This window comes from Herpailurus yagouaroundi, unplaced genomic scaffold, assembly GCF_014898765.1.
Source record: "Herpailurus yagouaroundi ecotype Mexico unplaced genomic scaffold, PumYag 181, whole genome shotgun sequence".
In the NCBI taxonomy this organism is placed as follows: Eukaryota; Metazoa; Chordata; class Mammalia; order Carnivora; family Felidae; genus Herpailurus; species Herpailurus yagouaroundi.
This window is the reverse complement of record NW_024412412.1, coordinates 24,803,316-24,819,271: the sequence shown is the minus strand read 5'-3', so window position 1 is coordinate 24,819,271 and position 15,956 is coordinate 24,803,316. Positions and strand designations below refer to the sequence as shown.

Below are 15,956 nucleotides of genomic sequence, written 5' to 3'. Positions count from 1 at the left end.
GAAAAAAGATGAAATTTGAATACAGTGGAAAGTTTTTCCCCAGAGTCAATACTCAAGTTCAAGGCTATTAGGGGTAAAAATTGCAAGGTCATGGATGTGGGGTGAGGCCTTGGGCAATTAGTAGAGTTGATGCTGGAGGACACCGAGAACAAAAGCTTCCTGAAGCCTGAGAGTCTTAGAAAGAGGGATCTTTGTCTTCTTATTTTAGAAGGGTAGATGTGTTGTGGCCAAGGGCACATGGTCAGATGTAATCTAGACTCACACAAAAGAAAAAGCAACACATGTAAACACAAGGCAACAGGAGACACTCTTTTTTTCTTCATCAAGTTGATGCATTCATGTTTCGTATTTACCAAGTGTTACTTAGAATTGTGTCATAACCTTGGCCTTTGAGCAATTCCAATCTAATTAGGGAAAATAGGTCTCAAACACAATTGATTTAAAACACAGCAATAGGGGCGCCTGGGTGGCGCAGTCGGTTAAGCGTCCGACTTCAGCCAGGTCACGATCTCGCGGTCCGTGAGTTCGAGCCCCGCGTCAGGCTCTGGGCTGATGGCTCGGAGCCTGGAGCCTGTTTCCGATTCTGTGTCTCCCTCTCTCTCTGCCCCTCCCCCGTTCATGCTCTGTCTCTCTCTGTCCCAAAAATAAAATAAAAAACGTTGAAAAAAAAATTTTAAAACACAGCAATAAAAATTTCTCTAAATCTTTATGATGAAAGCATATTTGCATTTGTTACCACATTTAAGAATCCTTATTTTATTATAATATCAAATTATGTTGATATGGAACATGTGCCCCACGTACAAAAGTTATGAAGCAACTATTACAGTGATTCTCCCATAAATCCACCACCTCACCATGGAACTGGGGTATGATTTGAGCCCATTTATATGCTCCTTCCTATCTCATCTTTGCCTTCCTCCACTCTTAAGTTTTTTTTATTTTGTTTTTTATTCCCTTGCTTTTAAAAAACAGGGGCTGGGGCACCTAGGTGGCCGACTCTTGATTTCAGCTCAGGTCACGATCTCACTGTGGTGGGTTCGAATCCTATGTCGGGCACATGCTGAGTGTGGAGCCTGCTTGGGATTCTCTTTCTCCTTTATTTCTGACCCATCCCTGCTTGCTCTCTCTCCCTCTCTCTCTCTCAAATATTTAAAAAAATAATAAAAAATTTAAAAATAGAGGCTTTAAACTGTGAATATATGTGTGTACTTAAATGGGATATTACTTAGTTCCTTTTGAGCTCTACAAACATATTGAACTCTATGTAGTTTTCTCAAATGTGCTTCTCTTACACCCATCACCATTATATTACAAACAACTAGTGTAGTGGGTTGAAGTGCTTAATTTATTTTATATCTGCACAATATGCCATCGTGTTGATGTTCTACAACGCATTCATCCATTTCTTCACAACTGCGTACTTAGATTATTTCTAGTTGTTTTGCTATTAGAACATTAATGCAATGCATACTATTGTACACATTTCTTGAGGGGTAAGTTCAAGATTGTGTCCAAGGATATATACTTAGTAGTGAGAGTAATTTTAGATATGTGAATGTTTAAGATATAATGCCAAATTGTTTTCCAAAATTGTTATATCAATTATATTGATCTCTGGATTGTATACAAGTTTCTATGGATCCTAATCAACTCTGACATTTGGTATGTTAGACTTTTCAATTAGTGCCAATCTGGAGGGTGTAGAATCATTGTGATTTTAATTGGCATTGCTCTGACTTGAAAGCACTTTTTAAAAATGCTTCCTTTAGATTGTGTTTTGATGAATTTAGAATTTCCAAATTTTAACATATAAAATGTACACATCTTATGTAATTAGTGTTTTGTGTTTATGAATTCCTCACTATTCGACTTCAAGGTTATAAATTTATCTGCTCATATTTTCACCGAAAATATTTCAAGTTCTCTTTTCATATTTAAACCATTAATCTTCCATCTAGAACTGTAGAGGAAGAGGAAGAGGAGAGGAGGATTTAATTTTATCCTTTTCCACACAGATAATCAATTTTCCAGGTATCCGCGCCCCTTCCCTCAAGGACATCCTCCCATACTATTGCAGGGTTGTTCTTGGCTTTCTCTCCTGTTTCATTAGCTAATTTGTCTATTCCTTCATAAGTATCACATTATATGAATTCAATATGTTTAAAAATGTTTGACATTTAAGCAGGCCAGTTCTCCCACCTTGCATGACTTCATTAATAATCTCTTGGCTATATTCTTCCATCCATGGCTCTTCCAGAGATATTTTAGAATATTTGTCAAGTTTCTTGAAAAACAGAACTTTGATTTTAACTGTAGAGAATGTATGGACCAACTTTGGGAGCATTGCTATCTTTACAATACTGACTCTTTCTATTTTTGTGAGTATAATATATCCCTGTACTTATTTAGATCCCCTTTAATATCTCTCTGTAAAGTTTTATAATCCAGCATATGGTATAATGTGCAAAGTTACATCACATAAAGACTTCTTTGTAACATAGTTCTTGCTGCTTTCATAAATGGTAAATTTTAAAATATACATTTTCTAAATATTTGTGGGTTTGTTAAACTTACTATTTTTTTTTTAATTTTATTTTTAACATTTATTTATTTTTGAGACAGAGAGAGAGAGCATGAACAGGGAGGGTCAGAGAAAGAGGGAGACACAGAATCCGAAACAGGCTCCAGGCTCTGAGCTGTCAGCACAGAGCCCGACGCGGGGCTCGAACCCACAGACTGTGAGATCATGACCTGAGCCGAAGTCGGATGCTTAACCGACTGAGCCACCCAGGCACCCCTTACTATGTTTAATAATTTGACTATTTTTGTCACATGTTCTTAGTAGAAAATCATATCATCTGCAAAAATTATGATTCTTAAGACTTTTATTGCCATTGTCTTCCCTGCATTTGGGAGAATCTCCAGCATAAAGTTGAAGACAGACCATGGTAGTGTGTCCCCATTAGAGATCCTGTTTCTTTCTTTTCTTTTTTTAACAATTTTTTTCATGTTTATTTCAAGAGTGGGCGTGGAGGAAAGGGGCAGAGAGAGAGGTAGACACAGAATCCAAAGCAAGCTCCAGGCTCTGAGCTATCAGCACAGAGCCCAATGGGGGTTTTGAACTTGAGGGTGAGGGGATGGAGAGATTATGACCTGAGACAGAGTCAGAAGCTCAATGGACTGAGCCAGCCAGGTGCCCCAGAGATTCTATTTTTTGTAGGCTTTTCTTTTTAAAATAGGTATTACTTTTTTAGGTTAAAATAGTTCTAGCTTGTTCCTGCTTTCTCAATTAAAAAAAAAAAAAAAGGGTGTTGGATTTTGCCAAATGTTCTTTTATGAATCTGTTAAGATGACCATACTTTTCCCCCTTTAACCCACAAATGATTATTTAAAATGACACATATAGATTTTTTTAAATGTCAAACCACCCTTTCTATTCCTAGAATTAAACTAATTTGATTAAAGTGTTTTATCTGGTTTTATACTGCTGAATTGCTCAGGTTTTAGCATCTATGTTCATGAGTGACATTTATTCTTTTCTATTCTCTGCACAAGTTTATAAAGAGATTGAAATGAATTGTTTCTTGAAAGCTAAGTACAATTTGCTTATAAAACTGTTTTTTGTTTCCTTTGTAGGAGAATTTTAAAGGCTTTTTATTTTTAAAAGTTTTATAAGATTATTTTTTTCTTGGTTGATTTCAGTGAAAGTCTATAATTTTTAATCATTTGTCTATGCCATCTAATTTTTCAAGTTTATCGACTTAAAGTTGTACATTATATTCCCTAATCTTTATCACTGATTATTCCACTATTTGTATTATTATTTGTTCCCTCTCTCTTGACTTGATAAGAGGTCAGTATACTTATTTTTAGGTTTTCCACATAATCATTTTTTTCTGTCTCCTAATTTTATATTTGCTTTTATCCTTCATTTTTCTTTTCATCTTAAGTATTTTCTTTCTTGAGTTGGGTTTATATATCATTCTATTTCTTACTCCTTAAGACACCTGCTTCATTATCATTCACTTTTTCTTCTTTTATAATGGCATTTAATGTTTTTACATTTCCCTGTAAGTACCTCTTTTTCTTACAACCCATATGTTTAATCTTTTTTTTTTTTTAATGTTTATTTATTTTTGAGACAGAAGGAGACAGGACACAAGTGGGGGAGGGGCAGAGAGAGAGGGAGACACAGAATCTGAAACAGGCTCCAGGCTCTGAGCTGTCAGCACAGAGCCTGATGCGGGGCTCGAACCCATGAACCGGGAGATCATGACCTGAGCTGAAGTCGGCCGCTCGACTGACTGAGTCACCCAGGTGCCCCCAACCCATATGTTTAGATGTACACTATATCTTATAATCCAATTATTTTTTAAAAAACTTTTTTAATATTTATTTTTTAGAGACAGAGAGAGAGAGACAGAGTGCCAGCAGGGGAATGGCAGAGAGAGAGAGAGAGGGAGACACAGAATCTGAAGCAGGCTCCAGGCTGTGAGCTGTTAGCACAGAGCCCCACGCAGGGCTCTCAAACTCACAAATTGCAAGATCATGACCTGAGCCAACATCCGATGCTTAACTGAGCGAGCCACCAAGGGGCCCCAATCATCCAATTATTTGTAAAATTTCAAATATGAGTTCTTATCTCTTGAATTCTTAGTGTGAATATGTTTTAATTTCCCAATGATGGGAATTTCTATTGTAAGTTCTAACTTAATTGCATCATGGTTTGAATATGTAGTCTCTGCAACAGCAATTTTTTGAAATTTGTTAAGATATATTTCACCGTCTACAGTAGCAATTTTCAAAATACTCCATGTGTGATTGAGAACAATATGTTGGGGCGCCTGGGTGGCGCAGTCGGTTGAGCGTCCGACTTCAGCCAGGTCACGATCTCGCGGTCCGTGAGTTCGAGCCCCGCGTCGGGCTCTGGGCTGATGGCTCGGAGCCTGGAGCCTGTTTCCGATTCTGTGTCTCCCTCTCTCTCTGCCCCTCCCCCGTTCATGCTCTGTCTCTCTCTGTCCCCAAAATAAATAAACGTTGAAAAAAAAAAAAAATTAAAAAAAAAAAAAATGTTTAAAAAAAAGAGAACAATATGTATATTCTAATTCTAATTATTATATAGAGTTCTAAATGTGCATCAGATTAAGCTTGCTTATTTTGTTGCTTAAAGCATTTGATGCTTTATTAACTTTTTACTCTTGATAGCCTCCCACCAAAATTGTAGATTTTTCAGAATTTCTATATAGTTATATATATATATATATATATAGGTGTTCAATGTTTTCTTTATGTTTTTAGTCCATTTTAGTTGTATATAGTTTATACTTATTATCATGGTGAACTGAAATTTTTATCAATATTGGTGGCTTATAATTTTACGTGGTAGTTTTAATAATTTGTCTTAAATGTCTATATTTCACTTGTATTTACCTTTTATCTTTTCCTTTACCTTGCAACCTTTCTAAACTTTTACACATTACAGATCTTTGTAAACAGCATGTGACTGGAGTGTTTTCCATACAATAAACTTAATAATTATTTAAATCCATTTCCATTTATTGTGATTTTGTCACATTTCCCTTTTTATTTATCCCATTTTTAATATTTTGCATTTATTTGGTATTGACTGATGTTTTTGTTTGTATCACATTTTGTTCCTTAAAATTTATTCACCCAAGTTCTACTCTTTTATCTTTGAAAGTTTGCCATTTATTTTTAGCATGGCAAATTTACATTATAATAAAATCTAAAGTTAAAAACATATATTAATGCAACCCCCATTTCCTACAAAAGTACAAGAAACTTGGAGCTTCTGGACTCTGATCAGCCCTCTTCTGACTTTCAGCTCTAGCAGCAGCAGCCTTCTGTTTCGTAATCTGTAACTGAAGGTCATTGCTTGATCTTAATAGGTGGGAGTTCTGTGGACCTAGGTTGGGGATTGGGAACGCTTTTTTGCCAGGGTGTTTTTGCTTCTGCCACTAGGTAGGAGAACTACTAACCTTGAGGGGCTTAGCTCAGCTTGGGCTGGCTCAAGACTCAGTTTCCCAGTTTCCATGTTGTTCTTCCAGTCTGCCCACTACTCAGGTTCTGGGTCTTCCCTTTATTCCTAGCTCATGTTGGTGTGTTTTTAGAAGAGTGCTTCATTGGTGACCTTCTTACTCCTTGTGAGACTAATGGCATCTGAGTCTGTTCTTTCTGGAGTTTACTGTGAAGTTTCTTTGGGACAATGCTGCTCTCAGCAGAAATCTCCCTTTCGGTCATTTTAATATCGCAGTAAAGTTGGAATTATTATTACTACATTTACTTCTATGTTTTGACATAGAGAGGCTAATTTGCAGAAGAGACAACAGAAATTTAAGTGGGAGATTAGACTCTTGATTTTGTTTTATACTTCAATTTCGTATTCTTTTTTTACCTTAAAGCTATTAAAAGATGCAAATTATTGTACAAAGCAGTAACATACTAATGCTGAGGGGAGGCAGAATAAGGACATGATCAGAATTTTTGTTCTAGTTAGAGCAACTGTTGTTTTCATAGAATATGGTGGTATTCAGTCACACATGTACTTACACACTATACTTACTCATATTTTCCACAGTTCTACTTATCCCGGCCCCCTCAGTTTCCAGGAGTTAGATTATCATCAGCTTTGCTACCACTTACTTGCGTCCTCTGTGACAGATTTCATGAAAATTATTTCCCACACTTATGTATCATTGTTACTCCAATCCTACAGATGACTGAGACCAACGCAATGAATGACTTTCTCAGTGCCACTACCAGGAAGAGATCCAGGAATCAAACTGAATTTTGTTTCCGGAAGCCACTCTCTTATACTTTCTTTTATGAATTTTATGCAACAGCACAGTTTTCTAGGAGTGACAAAGAACTGGACAGTGATTGTAAGTTTGGGTAACAGCCCTGCTTTTTAAATTTTCACAGGCCTACTTTCCAATGTATAGGTCAAAGAGTAAAAGTGCCTCTCCTTCAATTTTGTAAATAAACAACAGTCTTTGAAGTTCTGAAGTCTTCTATATTTTAAAGGCGGCCTTAAAAGCTGAGATTAATACTGTTTTCAAAATTCCTATGTATTCCATCAGAATTGGGTTTTCCATATTAATGGCTAATCCTAAAGCCTGTACTATGGCCAGAATAATGGGTTTTGGAGGTCTGACTCAATTAAGCCAACACTTAACTGATCTGTGACCTGGGAGTATGTTATCTATTTGTCAAGGCCTCATATTTTTCATCTACCAATTTTTACTAAATTTGTAAGTTTTGTGAGAATTAAATGAGATGATGCATGTAGTCCAGGTCTGGTGCCAACACACAGTTAATGCTAAAACAGTGTAGGAATTATAGGAATTTGGAAAAGGGAAATTATGGATAGGTTGTGTAATTTCCTATCTCCTACAAGTTTTATTGAAATTTATGTTTGAATGTTAAGATTAGCATCAAAATTTGCAATAAGAAACATATTATTAAAATATACATCCTACATAACTGGACATGATTTTGACCTTCTAATAGCTGTTAAATTAACATTCCATGTCTAGAAAAGTGAGATACTGCTTTGATAAAGTCTTTACAGATAACCAAATGGTCCAAAGCTCTTGAGTTTTCTTGAAGGGAAAGCATACAATGTAAAGAGATACAGCCACTCCAGTTTCCGTCCTCGAGAATAATGGTAGAATAGCTTAATATTGTAGGAGAACATCTGGGCAGCGCGGCTTTTTTGGTATAAAAAGTGGCACTTGGATTTCCCTTGATTTTTCTGTAGTTTATATAAAGCACTGCTTAACAATGAATCTACTTGTGTTCAGCCACCCATTCAACCTCATTTTTCCCCTCAGTGAACAAAGTTACTTCCTCTTGTGGAAAAAATTAATAAAACATTTGAATAAAATAACCCTTTGATACAGCTGAAAAAGAGGAAAGCACATTTGTCTTATCTGACTACATAACTTAAAAGCAATTCAGGAAGAAGACATTTATTGCCCAAGGGACTTTTATTTTTATTTTATTATTTGAACATAATGTGCTAGGTAACTGTTCTACTGGCCATTTAAAATAAAGAATGCCTTTCAGCAAAGTCCCTGGAATGCTCCCTGGCAGGTCCCCCCACCCCTTTCACCCCAACCTGAAGTCACTAGTGACATCAGCCTGGGGCCTGTCTCCAGAAGGAGATTTTAGACCTGAGGGGCAGTCATGGGGCTCTCCCACTCTGGGGACCACAAAAATCCCAAAAAGTTTCTTAGTTAACACCCTTTAAAATATTGAGGCCTGTGGAAAACCTACGCACGGAAAGTCTGTTTCTATTTCAGTTGTGTATCAGTTAAGATGGAAAAATTTTAAAGTCCACACAGATGGTAAATAAATTTCTGCTACATGAGGCAGTTCCTGGAATAAAGCAATTTTCTCAAATAACAAGTGCCAACTTATTTTTTCAGTGGGACTTATTTTTAACTTTCCCAGGGAATAGTTGAGAGACTGGGAGCAGTGTCCTTCACCTTAGGAATCTGAGTCTCCTTCCAGAAGAAACTAAAGCTGTTCTTGCTACAGACTTACGTGTATATATACATGCATACATACATTGAATGAAGGGAGTGGTTGTTCATTTTCTTGGAGGAAGGAATGAAAGAGAGGCTAAGAAGCTGGAAATCTTGCAGAAATATTTACGTTTTAATTCAATGTTTAATTTTCTATAATTTATCCTAAACAGTGTAAAATTAAATCCAACACTTGCTTAAGAATTCATTAGATATCTTGCGGCGCCTGGGTGGCGCAGTTGGTTAAGCGTCCGACTTCAGCCAGGTCACGATCTCGCGGTCCGTGAGTTCGAGCCCCGCGTCAGGCTCTGGGCTGATGGCTCAGAGCCTGGAGCCTGCTTCCGATTCTGTGTCTCCCTCTCTCTCTGCCCCTCCCCCGTTCATGCTCTGTGTTTCTCTGTCCCAAAAAAAATAAATAAACGTTGAAAAACAAAAAATTTAAAAAAAGAATTCATTAGATATCTTGAATTAATGACCATTGATCCTTGGGCATTCTTTTTTTCATATTTATTTATTTATTTATTTATTTATTTAGTGAGAGAGAGAGAGCGCGCATGCGCAGAGTTGGGGGGGGCGGGGCAGAGAGAATCCCAAGCCGGCTGTGGTGCTGTCAGTGCAGAGCCCAACCCAATCTTATGAACTGTGAGATCATGACCTGAGCCAAAATCAAGAGCCTACTGCTTAAGGGACTGAGCCACCCAGGTGCCCCAATCCTTGGGAATTTTTTACACACTATGAGACTTGGCCTGTGTCTCTAGAAGTCTTCAGTGCTCAAGTCTCCTAGGATATAGTTGAACCCCTGACGGTTTGCTGGGTCATGCTTCATTGGGACGAAACATCCCTGGACTTCATCTGGCAGGAAATGCTAGTGTCTTAAACAAAACTATGCCATTTACTAAATCAGGGTGATGTAAACATTTCCTCTAAGTAGCAGAAGTTCCTTATTCATCAGAAACACAAACAATGACTATTAAATAATTAAACGGTTATAATATACTGATAGTTTTAGTGAGGGTATTACAGCAAGAGTGCCAAGTACACATCCCTTACAAATGTGTTAACTTTTTCTTGGCAAAATATTGTATTCAGCACTATAAAGGGTTTATCAATCTATCAATAAATATTTACTAAGTGCCTAAATACTAGTCACTGTAAAAGTAAGGAAAAAAGGAAAACCTGTCTTTACCTTAAAGAGGTTATAGTTGAAGAGACAAATATGAAGGAATTAGAGAACCACCAAGAGGCAGACTGTGTGATGCTGAGCATCAGAGTGTGGAGGCGGAGGGTGACGTGCTAACCTGATATGCTAAGAGAGATCCTTCATGTAGATTGAGTATTTGTGACCTCTTCCTTCCACCCAAATGATGTTGAAGCCTTAATCCTCAATATGATGGTATTAGGAGGTGAGGCCTTTGGGAAGTAATTAGTCTTAGATGACGTCCTGAGGATAAAGCCTCCATGATAGAATCAGCATCCTATTAAAAGGGAGAGAAACCAAAGTTTCCTCTCTCCACCACGTAAGAACAAAGTAAGGTGGCCACCCATAAGCCAGGAAGAGACTCCGTGCCAGAATCTGAACATGCTGGCACCCTGATCTCAGACTTCTAGCCTCCAGAACTATAAGGAAACAATGTCTATTGTTTAAACCACCTAGCCTATGGTATTTTGTTATAGCAGCCTGATAAGACTAAGACAGACACTCAATGCTCAGGTGAAATCTATCAGTAAACCATCCACATGGAACAGGAAGACAGGTTTTTAGAAGGAAATTTTTGAAGTACTTGTTTTTTAGTGACACGGTTATCATCTTTCCATTGCAGTGACAACTTTGTGTGACAAATTCTAATATTTGAAAGTAAATGCTGATAAATAAACAACATTCACTATGCTGACAACTAAACACAATTTACTATCAAACAACTATGTGGGAATGAGAGAAATGGGAAGCTGGGGGGAAACAGAAAGATTTCCTAATTCAATACCCTCCCCAGAACAATGAGGAAACAATCCTATGGAGGGGACAGGCTTGCTCCAGGTCACAGGTGCTGTCAGAGCTGGAAAGAGAACAACACTCTTCTAGGAGGTAACTAACCCTGTGCCCTCCCCCATTATAACATAAGAACAATAACAGGTTCCATGTTACTCTTCTGTAGCATTTATGCAAAGATGTGTCAATTTGACTTACTGAGAATAAAAGACCTCTAGAGTAACTGCCTAAATTTTCCTTCTTGGTTTTATTTGGTCACTAAGTCTCTTGTGGGTTTATACCAACGCAAAGTGCAGGTATTAACAATTAAATGAGAACATATTTTGATAGTGACATAATGGCATTTTTTAACAGACAAGACCAAATTACAATTTTGTCTAAAAAAAGTAGTAGATTCCTAAATACCTGTAGCTGGTTTTCCTTCTTTGACTTAAACGTGTTGTGTCAGGGTTGAATCTGTTTTTAAAAGACTTGAAAAAAGATGTTTTCTATAACACAGTACAGATATCTTCATAATTAAAGTTTAGTTCTAAAACTCTTTAGTCTGGAGAAAACCTTGATATTCAATTTTGGTTCAAAAGGATTTTAGTTTTCTGATGCTGAGGCTCAGCAAAGGCCATCTTTCCTATCAGGGCTTTGGCTAAATACCACTGGTTATAATAATGAATTTCCTGTTATTCTTAGCATGTGCCCAGAAGCCATGGAGATTTTTGGACTTACTTAGTGAATTAAAGAAAGAAAGTTTAAAAAGACCCTTTTATGAATAGCAACCATAGAAAATAGAGATTATAAACAGTGGTAGTTTCACAAGGAAAAAAAAATACAACCATAACCACAGAATCTCTTCCAGAGATTGGGAGACTCTTTGGTATATTTCAGCTCTGAGGTAAATTTGGGGAAATATAAACCCCGAGGCTGCTACTTAAATCTTTAGAAGAATAAACTATGGTCAGTGATTGACAAGTACTGGGTATGTGGCACTAAGAAATGAGCCTGTGATGTCAAAGAGACCCGGATGTCATCTCAGAAAACTAATTAGTGTTGAGTGAAATTATTCTATAAAAAGAGAATGGATCTAAACTCATCATTACCTTCAATCTTGTGTTGTTTGTGGTTCCCACATGGTTGGGTCATTATTTCATAACCAGTTCTCCACTGAATTATGAATGGGTAGTGTAGAAACTTCTACAGGTAATCAGTTCTTAGTTTACCATTTCCTAGGGAATAAGAAAAGTGAGTAGGTTGCCTTTTAAAGCTAAAAGAAGCTATAGAGATGAATTGTGATGGGTGAAACGTATCAATTTAAAACTAATAAGTATTTTATACATTTTGAACTTTAAATAGAATATATAATGAGCTATTTTAGTATTGCTTAAGAAATCTAATTAGTGTCACTTATTGCTTTGTGAATATTAGCTCTTCCACAGATTTCTGTGAACATCCAGCTATAAGAGCCTTATTTTCCATGATATTTTTGAAGCATTAAAAAAAGCATTAGTTATCTAAAGCTTAATCTCTATCAAAACATATTGGATTGAGGTTTTCAAAACATTAGAAAAATTAAGAACAAAAGCAAATATATTCTACTAATTTCAACAGGATTTTCTTATGCCACTAATAAATACAAATTTAGAAGAGGCAAGGTGCATTTTCATTTTTACATACACATCCATAACCCGCTTCTTTTTAGTATGGCACTGCGTAAGTCAACAATGTAATCTGGGTCCCATTTAGGTGATAAAATGGGACACTTCAGAAGGTGAATGGAGGAGCAAAGTAGGCGATGTGGTGACAACAGGCATAAAGCAGAGTGGCCAGACAAACAAGGATAAATGGTCATCATGTTAATGGAGCATATTCCTTAAGTGTTAGAGTTAGGAAAGTTTTATCCTTCAAGTTTTTTTGAATTTCTTAAAGAAAATAATATTCATCTCTGATTATCTGGCAATTAACATGATGCCTAAATGTTATATGCTAAAAATAATGCTAAATAAATGAATTGATGACTGAATACATTAACAAAAATATATGTTCATGCCAACAATTATAATTTTATTATGGAATACACTCCCTCCTGTCTGTAAAATCAAAGAAGACTAACACAGTAGATTGGAGGATATGAAAAGACATAACCATGAGGGAATCTTTTTTCCTTCTTCCAGACCCATAGCAAGGAAAGTTGCATCCTCCACCAACCATACTGAAAATGGAGACAATTCAACTATAGCTGGGGAGTACACACTCACTCATCCATCTCATCTCAGGCATGCATGCATCCATCCATCCATCCATCCATCCATCGACTGGAAAACTCCCGGTTTTTCACTATACCGTATTGATCACTGAGACTACACAAGAAAAATACATAGTTCCTCAAAGTGCATTTGGTATCACCAAATCAGGGCATTTATTAGGTTGACTTTCAAACAAAATTTTAAAAAGATTAATTATCATTCACTTATTTCCTCAGTGAAGATATTTTCAGGGAGGGAGGGAGGGAGAGGTAGCTTCAGGAACTTTAAGAAAGTAGAATGAGTTTGAAACAGTTAAGTGGTAAATGCTAGAATGAGGAACTAGGTGTATGTATAGAGTGACTCAGAGGCTCTAAGAGCCCATGGTGGCCGGACAGCATGGATCTGTGGTGCATCTCTATATGACTTATTAGAGTAGTGAGACTAAGCTTAAAATTTTAACAAGGACTAAATAGAGAACTTTAAAATACAGGCTGAGGTTATTATCTTCATTTGACAAAAAGCAAGACATTATTCAGCTTTTTCATGAAGGGAAATAACCTGGTGACGATGTTTTCTTAGGAAGTTTAAATCTGATTATACTGTGTAGAATAAACCAGAGTAAGAGGAAAAAGACTGGATCCAGGGAGATGGTAAAGAATTTATTATAGTACCTCCTCGTGCAGAGATGAGCATATAGGTAGGATAGTAACATGAGAAGTGGAGATAAATCATTCCTATGAGAAGAATGGATTTCTACAAAAATCATAGAGGGGTCATACAACAGTCACCTATGGTATCCAATTCTCCTTGGTCATAATAAGGGAAGGGAACCCAAATCACTAAATAATTAAGAAAAATCAATTGCAGGGAAACAGACTGCTGCACAAAAAGAAATAATTCAGGTAATACTAACTACACATTAAAAGCCTCTAAACCTCACATTAAATTATCCCTATAATTAGTGTTCTCAGAGAGGTTTGAGAGAATGCTTCATCTATAAAATATAAATACATTACCATCAAAGAGCAAGCAGAAAACATACTTCATTTGCTTCACCTTCGCTTTTGTGGCATATACAGGGTTTTGGCTCCTTCTAATCCCAATCCCTCCACTGGCCACTGGATCTCCTCCTCTTTCATCAGTTCAAGGACAACACTCCTGCCTCCTCTGTTGTAGTAATGATACTTTCTGTACTCGGTCATTTCTTTGAGCTTCCAAATTTGATGTCCAAATCTCTCCCACTTAACATTTTACAAAATTCTCTCTTGACTACACATCTTCTGGCTTTCACCCTCTTCCTTCATTTTCTTTTACAGCAAATATTAAATCATTGTTTAATAGCTGGCTCTGCTTACTTTCTTCAATTCCTGTCCTCCCTTTTGGTCTTAAGAACTCTATGAAAGTAAACCTATGCCCCCGCCAAACTATGAACAAGCCAGCCAATGGACTTTATGCTGTTAAATGCCAAGTTTCTTGGTGAGCTACTCACAGCATTTGAAACATTCTGATTGCACTCTCCCTTTAGAAACTGTTCCTTCATATGGTATCTAAGATCCTACTCTTTGATTCTGTTCCTTCCTTTGTTCATTCTACTCCTTAGTTGGTTTACTATCCATTTGTTGGATCTCTTTTCTGCTTCCCTATACTACAGAGTTAAGTCTTTGAAAGCAAAGATGTTATTTTGTGTCTCTCACATCCAAAGGAGTGTTTGGTACACAGCAAGTGCTCAATTAACTGTTTATCAACTAGGTAACTGAATAGCAACAATTTCTAGTTAAAAATAGGACTTAAGCAATAAATATTTTAAAGGGCAATGAATAATAAAATGAATCTACTTGAACACCCAGCTGTTGATCAGCTGGGGGAGGAGAGGTAGATCAAGGGATAAGTGTTCATTTTCTGAACTTCTGAAACAGGAATGAAATGCTATTTAAAATGAATAATCAACAAATGGAGAAATGAGCATTTTATTTAGTAGTAATATTCCTGAAGGCAAATATCAGAGGAAATAAAAATACGTAAATAATAAAAATCCGTAGGTAGAAGGGAGAAGCTCTGAACTATTATGAGAATACTAAATTCCACTGAAAGTAAGTTTCGGATGATAGAAAATTTGTCAGCCGTTGTTTTATTTAATCCATTACATCGAACTATGCTTAGCATAATATAAGCAACTGCTGTGGGTTGAATGTTATCTCCCCCACCCCACAAATTCATATGTTGACAATTTATGAAGTCATACTAGAGCAGGATGGACTTCCATTCCAAAATGACTAGTGTCCTCGCAAAAAGGGGAAATCTGGACACAGACACAACACCATGTGGACATAAACGCAGAGATCAAGTGATATGTCTGCAAGCCAAAGAGCAATAAAAATTACCAGCCGAAGACCAGAATCCAGGAGAGAGGCACAGAGCAGATTCTGTCACAGCCAACAGAAGGAACTAACCCTGCTGACACCTTGATCTCAGACTTTGGGTCTTCAGAACCAATAAAATGACAAGCAATTCCTACTGTTGAAGTACACAGTTTCAGGTACTGTGTTACAACCGTCCTAGCAAACGGATACAGCAAAGATATCTGTTAAGCACATGAATGAAATACTTCATCGTTCACAAGTGAACAGCATAAATTCTATGTACTGTCACTAATTAATAAATATAAATAAAAGCATGTATTTTTTTTCTAACTTTCAGAGAGTGCAAGTGGGGGAGGGGCAGAGAGAGTGGGGGACAGAGGATCTGAAGCTGGCTCTGTGCCCACAGCAGACAGCCAGATGCAGGGCCCGAAGTCATGAATGGTTTGATCATGACCTGAGCCCACTGAGCCCAAGTCCCTCGTAAAAGCATGTACTTATAGTTACTTATCGTCACTTAGGTAATGAATCAGAATTGGAGACAGTTAACAAGGTCAGTCTTTGGAAAAATGGGACTAGTCGGAGAGGAAATTCAACTTCATTTTATACTTTTTTTTGGCCATGTGCATGTATCACTTATAAAAAGAAAAAAAAATATGGAATTGGTAAATACACCAGTGCTATCTTACTGGGAGTGTCTTTTCTCAAGTTGAGCAGTGAGGCAATTTAAAGCTTGGAACTGATTCAGGCATTTTTACTTCATATAATTACTTATAATTATGGCCGGCATGTTATCTCTCAAAGAAAATAAGCTACATTTTCTGTA

At 36.8% G+C, this 15,956-nt stretch overlaps 1 protein-coding gene across 7 annotated transcripts in view; it reads right to left on the bottom strand.

Moving 5' to 3' along the window:
- DLC1 (DLC1 Rho GTPase activating protein) overlaps nt 1–15,956 on the bottom strand; it is a 563,102-nt gene that overhangs the window by 379,149 nt on the left and 167,997 nt on the right. The window lies entirely within an intron of this gene.